Here is a 10,587-nt window from a genome sequence, read left to right as displayed (position 1 = left end):
TTCTTTTTCAAATTACCAGAGTTAGGGAAAAAAAAAAAAAGACCTTTTGATGTAACTGATCTTTAAAGTTATTTAAAGTTATTGTTCCCATTGTATTCACTATTTTTCAAATGTTATTTTCAGCAAAACTTTATACAAATCCCAGAAATAAAATATGAAAAGGAGAACATAATGAGGATAAGGCAAAGGAATAAAATCAACAAAATGGTTATGATTGGAAGTCCATGGTACATGACAGAAAGAAACTCTATGACTTGAACTTTATGTAGTTTTCAGGGAGGAAGAAGATGATGAATGTTAAGTGATCAAATCTAATGTCAGAGAGGGAAAGATTAAGAAAATCAGAAAGATTTGAGAGAGGTCTATAGAACAGAGAGAAGGTGGTCTGTGATGACAAGAAAGCTAGTTACTACTGTAGAAAAAGATTAGGAAGAAAGATAATGTGATTAGTAAAAAAAGTAATTCAAGAGTTACATTCTACTGATGAGATTAATAGATTTCAAGTGCATATTGGCTCCTCCTTTTACTGTATACAGGCAGGATATCATATAGTTGATGGTAAGTTACTAAGCAAGAACCTGTAGAGGCAATGTTTGAAAGTTTCAGTAACTCTTGTGCATTGTCATCCTTGGTGCATTCTGAGAATTTTACACTACCTCAATTTTCTTTATACAAATATTTCTTATATCTGGTTGCCATACACATCAACTTCCGAACCTGGCTGACCATGGTGTCTATATGCAAAACCCAAGGCCTGCTCCTCTTTATTTCCTCTGGTGTCTTACCCACCAAGACTCTCCTCCCATTCCTTACAGCAAGTAATTCCAAGTACATTCACCTGTAACTAAACATATCCTCCAGTCATTTCCAAAAGTATTTCTCCCATAAACTTGTTTTCTAATTGATTTCAGCTTCTTGATTTGTTCCTGGATGCTGGTTCCTTGGATTTAAACCAAGGATTTTTGGGTCTAAACACTTCACTATAACTGCATAACTTGTAATGAAGCACATGTCCTTGGAGACAAACTAATTCCTAATTATTTTATTACTTTAGGTTTTGGGACACTATAGCATAACTCTGTAGCAAATAGTGGCTCTATCATTAAAACATTCTTGGAAAAGCAATAAAATATAATACATTCTTTGTGATGTAACATGCAGAATTAATTTATTTTCCTCTTGACAGACAACCCTTTCCCCTCCACTTATCCATTAGCAGCTCTACTAGACAGCTGAAAAATCTGCATATTTATGAAAAATGAATTACTGATTAGATCAAAGAATATTTTTGTATTGATCATAGGACCCTCTCTTCTGTTATACTTAAATTGCAAAATGTCAAAATATTTAAAAGTCGGTGCTCACTAAAAGCAATTGAGCATGCCTCTGGTATTGACTTTGATATACAGATATATCCTAAGGGCACACTGTTATCAGCTGGTAGAATATGGTAGAATATCAGCTGGTATTCTCATATGTAAATAGGTGGACTAATGCTGTAGCACCTGAAAACTAATGAAAATGTGCCAAAAATAATTGATAAAGCAAATGATAATTTGAAAACAAAAAGCATTTTACTGTCATTCTAAGGATCTTGGAGATTGATATGAGCTCAGTATGAATTCAAGGACTGACTATTCTGGATGATGTCAACATGAATGCATCAGAAAATTCCATCTGTTTTTTCAATAAAGAAACATGAAGCTATCTAATATATTTTTTAAAATTACTGTAATAAATGCATGGAAAAATTTTCTGCAGGGCAGGACTGGAGTAGGTGGGATTTCCAAGGTGCTGTAAGAGTACATTAAAAGGGAAGTCATAAAGTACTTCTTTCCATTTCACATTCATAAAGTACACAACTTGGCAGCAGACTGTAGGTAGAAAATACCAGGTCGATGGCTGAGCTAATGAACGCTCCCATTCTTGAAGTCATTTAAATGCAACTATTGGATCTTTAATTCATTGCTTTTCAAGAAAAAGGATGCCCAAATCCTCATGTTTACTTTTAGGTCGTCCTCCGTTGGCAACATCCATTCTGTCAGATAGAATAATGCATGTCTTAACTGTTCAAATTTAATACTTCCTATCTGTCTTGATAGATCTTGTCTTCTTGAGGAAGAGAGCTAAATGAGTACTTGGTGTCTCACATTTTAAATATCTGGAAGTGCTCCATCTGATTACAGGAAAACTTGACCTGGACTGCAAGGTAGAATGCACTAACATAGTGCTGCAAGTCATTCTCAGCACCTCTTTACCATTACTGCTCCATCCACACTGTCAAACAATAGTGTCATCCTTCAGGGCAACAGAAAAGAGCTTTACCTAATTTTCTGGAACAAGAAGAAGCCCTGAAGGCGTTCAGTCCTTGACAAGCCCTTGGTGACACAAATGAATATCACAGTGTCTACTGTTTGATGGGACTGGAGTCTGCCAGTACCTATTTTAGAGGATCCCAACACAGCCTGCACCTCCATAGCCCCGTCTCTGTACTCCAGGAGCCACTGCAGAAACACAGAATCAACAGAGCTACAACATAAGCCCCACTTTTAGCCCTTAGCATCCTCTGCATGTTCAGGACCCCTACTCCAAATTTACCAAAAGCTCATGTGAGTTACCATGTGACCAAAATCTACTTAGTGACTACTTGTCTAAAATGACACCTGTCAATCATGATATATCTTTCTGTCCAATACTACTGGGAAATTCTGTCATCCCTGACTCCAACCTCTTCCATAAATGGGGGAGTAGTCGTTTTCTACCCCAACTTACTCCCTTCTTCCACTTGTTAATATGAATGAACTCCATCACTGTCATCACTCTGAAAAAAGTAACAACTCTGCTCTATCCAGCATGCAAAAACACAGAAGAACACTGTTGAGGGGAAAGACTAATAAATAATTCATTTATTTAGAGAATCCCTTTGATGCCATTTGTTTTCAGTCTGTCCTACCAGTCTTTTTCTTTTCATAGTTCAAAGCAATATCAGCCATCCTAACTTGCTATTGTCTTCTATTCTAGATAAGACAAGACATATGTTTCACAGAATTAGTTAGCCATGGAATGGTTGAAGATGGAAGAGACCTCTGGGATCTTGCTTAAACCATCTGCTCTGTCAGGGTGCATTAGAGCAGGTAACCCAGAACCTTAATAACTTTCTGGCTCAACAAGCTTCTGTCTGAGTCACATCTCTCATGCTGTTCCTGTCTTCTCTACAGGCTTAGCCTGATTTCATATGTTTTTGTCAGTTCACTCCTATTCCTTTACTAATCCTAGGAAAGTAGACTTCTCAAAGACTCAGTCTGAGCTGTCAGAAATCTGGGAAGCTGGCCAAGATGCAGTTTGATGAGCTTTGTACTGTCTTTACATTGGTAATGTGTCTTTGTACTTACAGTCACAGTTGTATGATCGAATTGTGACTAATGAGTCAAATGAAATATTTATTCACCTCTGGACTGGTTTATTAGTAATATCCCCAATCAAGAGATAAGCCTACCTGGAAGTTTATCTTTGCCACAGGCACTGTTTGTCATACCTTCAGAGATTATCCAGATATAAGGGAGAATCATCTCTAGCAGAAGCTTCATAAATGCATTTTTCGCTACATCATTCGTGGTGAGCTAGGTCATGTTTCATCTTCGGCAGCTTTTGAATTAACATGTTGTCTCAGAAACACATCTCCAAGCCAAATGGGTCAAAAAATTCCCCAGAAATAGCATTACCCAAAATACTGGCTTATTCCTGAGAAACTTCCTGTGGTTAGTTCCAGGTTTAATCCATCCCACAACTGAACTCTTTTCACTTTCATTTCTCCTCACCCTCTCCTTTTCCTGAAAAATTTGAGCTGTTGGGAAAAAATACATATTAAATACTGATGGCCATAAGCCAGCTGCTCTCTCTCCTCTCCTAGAAGACCTCTAACTTGCCACATTTGTCCAGTCATTGTTGTCAGATAGTCCTTAATATAGGAGAGCCAAAAAAAAATCATGAATTTGTTCTTGGCAGCTAAAATGAAATGAGGAAAACATTTCTTCAGCCAGCTTTCAGAAAAGTTCAGAGAATAAAATGCTTTGCTTTTTTCTTTGAACACTTAGACTCCTCTCTTGGCATCAGCATCTCTCCAAGTCTATTTGGATCCATACCCAAGGCCAGCAATGGCAGTCTGTCTATGCTGATGCTAGCAAAATACACCTAGAAGCATCCTGAATCTTGTAGCAAAGTTCTGTACTCATCACCATCATGGACATCTTGGACTCAGATTAAATTAAGATTGCCTACCAGTCTTATCTGCCAGCATTGTAAGATTGTTCATGGAAAGTCACCAAAAGACTAATAAAAAAACCAAACAGAGCCAACATTGAATTACCTCAACTTCTGCTACCTAACTGGGCTGGACAAGGTTTGATCAAACCATGGGACTACGTGGTGGATTAAACTTGCCTAACAGCCAGCACTTTACCTTATTGTGGAAGTGAAGAAAATAGGTTGAGAAAGCATGAGTCAAGATAAAGACAGGGAAATTGTTTACTATTTACTATTGCAGGCAAGTGAGATTTGACTTGGAAAAACTAATTGGAAATTTATTGCTTCTAACAACATATTAAGTAGTGAGAAATGAAGATAAACATTAAAACAATAAATTTTCCCGTCTCTCACACACAACTTCACTATTTCAATTTTGATTTCTCTATCTACTCTCTACATATGCAGAGTGGATGAAGAGTATGGTCTCTACATATTGGCTCTTCTCTGAAGCTCCTTCCTCCTCATATTTTCCCTGTCCATGGTGGATTCTCTACAGCCTGCAGTTCCTTCAGGAAATGTCCACATGCTCTGGAGTGGGGGTCCTATATGAGCTATAGATTAGGAATGCACTCCCCTGTTATCCTTTATTAGCTGCAAAGAAATAGCTATTCCAGTACCTGGAGCACATCCTCCCTCTCCTTTGACCTTGGCATTTCTGTTGTTGTCTTCTTGCAGAGGTGATCACCGAAGCTTTGTCAAGCTTTTGTCTGGCAAAAACTCAATTAACTCTAACAGAGTTAATTTTCTCTACAGAGATTATATGATGATGTTTTTTCTCAGCCATGAGTCCTTGAACTTCTACCTCCCTGATTCCTTCCCTCTTCCAGCTGGGGAGAGAGAGAGCTGCTGTGTGGTTCTGAGTCGCTTGCTGGGGTTAAACCACAATTAGACCCTACTGCTTGACATCTACATCTAGTTCAGCCTGTAGTGAAGGACACTAACTCACAGAGTATTTGCAATACACCAATGGAGGAATGCAAGGATCAGATAAAGAAATGTTTGAAAATGACGTTTTAACAGAATCATAGAATCACAGAATGGTTTGAGTTGGAAAGGACTTAGAGGTCATACTTTTCCAAACCCACCCTTTTCCAAGGACACCTCCCACTAGACCAGGTTGCTTCAAGACCCATCCAGTCTGGCCTTGAACTCCTCCAGGGAGAGGACATTCACAACCTCTCTGGACAACCTGTTCCAGTGTCTCACCGCTCTCACAGTAAAGAATTTCTTCCTAATATGTAGTCTAAATCTACCCTCTTCCAGTTCATAGCTCTTCATCTTATCAATACATGCCCTTGTAAAGAGTCCCTCTGGCTTCATTATAGGCCTCCTTCAGGTACTTTAGGTCATTAGGCCATTATAAGGCCTCAGTGGAAACTTCTCCAGGCTGAAGAGCCCCAGCTCTCTCAGCTTGTACACATAGAGGAGGTGTTCAAGTCCTCATCTTCGTGGCCCGTCTCTGAAGCTGCTCCAACAGCTCAATGTCATTCTTGTGTTGATGGCTCCAGAACTGGATGCAATACTCCTGGTGGGGTCCCATGAGAACAGAGTAGAAGCACAGGATCACCTCACTTGACCTGCTGGCCATGTTTCTCTTGATGCAACCCAGGATACAGTTAACTTTTGCAAGTGGACATTGCTGGCTCATGTTGTGTTTCTCACATACCTAATTCTTCTCCTCAGGGCTGCCCTCAAGCCATTCTCCACACAGCCAGTATTTGTCTTTGGGATTGCCCCAGTCCAAGTGCAAGACCTTGCAAATTGCCTTACTGAACTTTAGGAGGTTGGTGTGGGCCCACCTCTCAAGCCTGTCTAAGTCTTTCTGGATGGCAACCCTTATCTCTTGCATGTCTTAATACAATATTTTATCTTAATTTAAATTTTATATAATAATATTTTAAAGGAGTGCTTCTATGCATTTAGCCAGCATAGTACTAGTAATAATTACTGTTGCTGTGCTATGTAGGCTTGAAGAGGACCTTAGATGCAGATAAGGCCCACACACTACACTAGTGTCCAAGGCCAAATGAGGTGTTCTGTGAAATTTGCAGGATATCTGTTTTAACAAAGAACTCTCATTTCAGATGAACTTTAAATGCAATTGGAGGGCTTCCATTCTGCTCTGAGGTTTTGAAGTGGGAACACAATTGAGGCAGTTTGGGCCAGGACACTTCACAGGGACAACTTCTGAGGGAGCAGGTAGCCTCAGCTCAAGTGCTAGATCTTTCCATATGAAAATCAAAGGTATTTTCCAGCTGATTTCAATGGGAAAATGATAAAATCCTAAGTTAACATACAGCACTTTAGGAAAAAGAAAAGTATTCAGGATGAATCAGCAAAGAAGATTAAAAAAATCTTCAGTTCTGAATAGACTTTTAAAATATATTACATTTTTAGAAGACTTTAGAGAGAAAAAAAGGAAATGTTTAAACAAAAACTTTTAAAACGATAAATAAAGGATGATATAACCCGAAGGATGAGTATAACCGAAAAATGAAAAACAAAAGGCAGAAAGAGAGAAAAAGCACAGATTTAAAAGTTGTACTCTAATCTTGAATTATGCGTTTATAAAAATTTTTGCCTAATTCTTTCAGAAAACTATATTGGACACATCTGTATAAAATACATTTCCCAGTTTAACCACATTGATTTTCTAGCTTGCTGACAAGTGACAAAATAAGAAATCTCCAAATGTAATAATTCAGCAGTTATATTTGTTAACTAGCTACTGTAGATACATTTTCTCAGCTTTTTGATTGCTATTAAATATACTATCTGGAATAAAAACATTTAGAAGTTTCAGAATATTTTTCTTAGTTTCTTAGCATGGCTTTTTCCAAAACTGAAATGGATACAAAGTAAAGGTAACACAAATTTGCACTGTGTACAGTATGTAGGGAGGAATATTAGGGGTAATAAATAAATAAATAACACGATGATGTAGTTTAAGAACAGAATGTAAGAAAATAAAATTACAGTAGTATTCTATTTATAAGCAAGTTTAAAAAAACTTTAGATGACATGTTTGATCACTGGTGGAATGCTTAATTAAATATATAATACCTTCCAGAGATTTACTTACAGAGATGAATTCTTAATCAGATAGGGCTGGAAGATGTACCTAGAATCAAACTAATAGTGATTGATGCATAAAGAATGGGAAGGAGAAAAAGTATGTATAGCATACAGCGGTATAATGGGCATACATATATATATATATCTATATATATATAACTAAGCTGACACAGATATCAAGGAGTTGCCTTTAAGATGAATTTTCCTAATGTCAGAAACTGTACTCCACAGAGGAGAGCTCTGGCATTTCCTTAGAAGGTGTTTTTGGTTGCAGCTGAAGGACCCAATATTTAAAAATGTAACTAACTTGAAAATAAACCTAGTTATAAAGAGGTATAAGTCTTTTTCACACAGGTTTCCTGTTTGATCTTTGAAGTTTGTTTGAGTTTCTGGAGAGACGCAGTTTAGAAAAGTACTGAGTATGCTAACAATGTCAAGTAGAGAACAGAGTGAATTGAGTGCTCTCAGTATGTTCAGGTTCAGGGATTTTCCAAATCAACTAAAATTCCCAAATATTAAAATGAACTGTAAGAAGAGCATTGTCACTTGTTCTTGAAAGGTACACCACTCGACTCTCCTGTCTCAGTAAATCCTAAGTCCTATGTACAATCCTTAAGCTATCATCTTATTTTCCATTTTCCAGATGGAACTTTTTTTTCATGTAACCCTGAGGAGTGTATTCCTCACCATCGTAACTGGTTAAAATTGTATTTTTCTTTGTTCCTTTTATTATTTTGCAAACTATTTACTCAGACTAAAATCTGCACACCAAATGAAAGTAAATGTGTTTGTGCATTATGAACTTCCTAGGTGTTTGATTTTGGACTAAGACTGGATGACAGCAAAAGCAGTCATTATTACTGGATACTTTATCTCATCCAAGGCTTTTGTTCCGCTAATGCATATGAAAGAAAAATCTTTCAGTAAATATCATTGCTTCAATAGTTTCACCACAATCAATAAGAGAAACCAAGAATTACTGAATTTGGGAGCTCACAGAAATTCAGAGAAAACTGACCAAACATCAATTTTTTACTCTATTGTGGCAGTACATCCAGGTCCCGATTATGTTACTTTCATCAGTCCCTCTGTATCTCTATATGTAATAAAAATATGGTTCTGAAGGCTTGAAAAAAAAGTATTTGTAATGTGTCCACATACACTTAATATTGCAATTCTTTAATTATGGTTTTTCAGGAATCCTTCCCTATAAATATCCTGAATTTGTAAGTGTCAGAATTCTCTGAAGTTTCACTGAAGTTAACAAAGCAAAGATTATCCTGCTCCATACTGAGTAGGGCAGTAGGTAGAAATCTCAACCTCTGTATCTACCATTTCTGTAGTATTTAGTTTTAATACAGCCAACTTCTCTATTGTTATCTTCCATTCCTGTTTAGCATGCAAGATAGCTTCAACTTACTCCATTTTAATTGGGATTTTGGGACATATATATGAAGCCAAAGTAACATTTAAACCAATGAAATTCGTCATTTATTTTCACAGTTTTCAAAATTTTAAATAGCTACAAGAATATTAGATTTAGACTGTCACAGAAAGGTGCAGATTTGCAAATAATGCTGCTCAGCTAGAAAAGATGAGTCTCAAGGCACTTAGAGTTTCATATGTTTTTTTAAATGGAAAATTATCTGAAGGAATTCTAGCCCAGTCTACTGATGCTTCACAGGCCCAGCACTGGCCAGTTTCTTCGAGGCTGTATCTTGCTGCTCTGGGGCCTTGTAGACAATTCTTGTAAGACCTTTGGTTCTGGTTCTGCTAATTCATATTTGTGTAAACCAAGAAAGACCTCAAGTTATCCGTGCTTTACAGCAGTTTCAAAGAGAGCAGAGATAAGCCTGTGTATATCATTTAACAGAGATCTTAAAAGCAAAGAGATTGGTGGTAGGAAGATGTTGTGATAACTGTTATGCATACCAATCTCAGGCTATTTTAAGATGACTAATTAGGGAAAAGTTGAATACTAGAGAAATTCTCTAGGCTTTCCTAATCTGAAATAATAGCTGTGTTTTATCAACTCACGGGGGCTGACTATGAACATTGTATGCATACTCTTAACTAGTCTGGAGACAGAGCTAACTCAGAGTGCGGTCCCTCATACTGGGAAGATAACATTTTGTCTATTTCTTTCAGAGCTACTATGTGCTTTTTGGGTTGACCTATTCAGATTTCTCTAAAATGAAAAGATCTATTTTTACCTAAACACAAGGAGAAATATAATCTGTCAAAATATCTGTTCTATTCCTTTACTATTTATTTTTTTGTTACTGCTCCAGCCCCATTGGAATTTTGGATTTTTACATTTAATTTGTGAATTTTCTGAGTAAATGTAAGCCATATTAGTGCATATGCTGTGTAGCTTTCTTATCTTTCCACTTCTCACATTTAAAACGACAGTCTTGTTTTAGAGGGCCTGTAAACTTGACTAATCTGATGCTGGAATTTATGTAAAGGAGTCTTTGAAATGTAATATTTTAGGCATGGAACATATTCGCATTACAAACTGCTAAAGATATGAGTTGCCCTGGGTTTTATTTGCATCCTGTAAAGTCTCACAGGGTGCAATCAGAGAAGACTGCTAGAGGACACCCACATTCAAAAAACGTATGCTACTCTAAGATAAGTTCTCTATTTCCCTATTCTTACCCTTTAAAGCTGGTACATAAATGAGAAATATATTGTCATTCAGGGCTGTGTCAGTCCAACCACAAGTTCTGTGACTAACATTTATGCAAAATGTTGATAGACAAATTCCTTGGTTATTTATCAACACTTAGCAGTCCCTACAGACATCACTCAACAACCATATCCCATCACACAAGCATTCATATTTCCTTTCAAATCATTCATCTGTATATGTGAGCTATTTAAACAAATAAACTAACCTAGATAAGAAAATACTTGCTGCATTTGCGTATATATAAAAAGGAAATGTTTCTTTTAATACAAGACTTTCATATAGATATATCTGAAACAAACCTGGAGCCTGCAAGGAACCAGAGAGCCAAGATTGCCTCCCTTCCTTGTATGTCCCTTGACATATACCGGACTCTAAGTTAAAAGCTCAACATTTTAGAACTTATTAACCTGTGCACATACAGCTTTATCTAGGTGCAAGAGGCATGAAAAAAATTGCCTAACAACTTTTGACTCTTAATGTCTTTAAGAAAAGTCTTTCGTTATTACCACAGA

This window comes from Tympanuchus pallidicinctus, unplaced genomic scaffold (assembly GCF_026119805.1).
Source record: "Tympanuchus pallidicinctus isolate F22 unplaced genomic scaffold, pur_lepc_1.0 scaffold2, whole genome shotgun sequence".
Taxonomy (NCBI): Eukaryota; Metazoa; Chordata; class Aves; order Galliformes; family Phasianidae; genus Tympanuchus; species Tympanuchus pallidicinctus.
Note: the sequence above shows the minus strand (reverse complement) of the source record.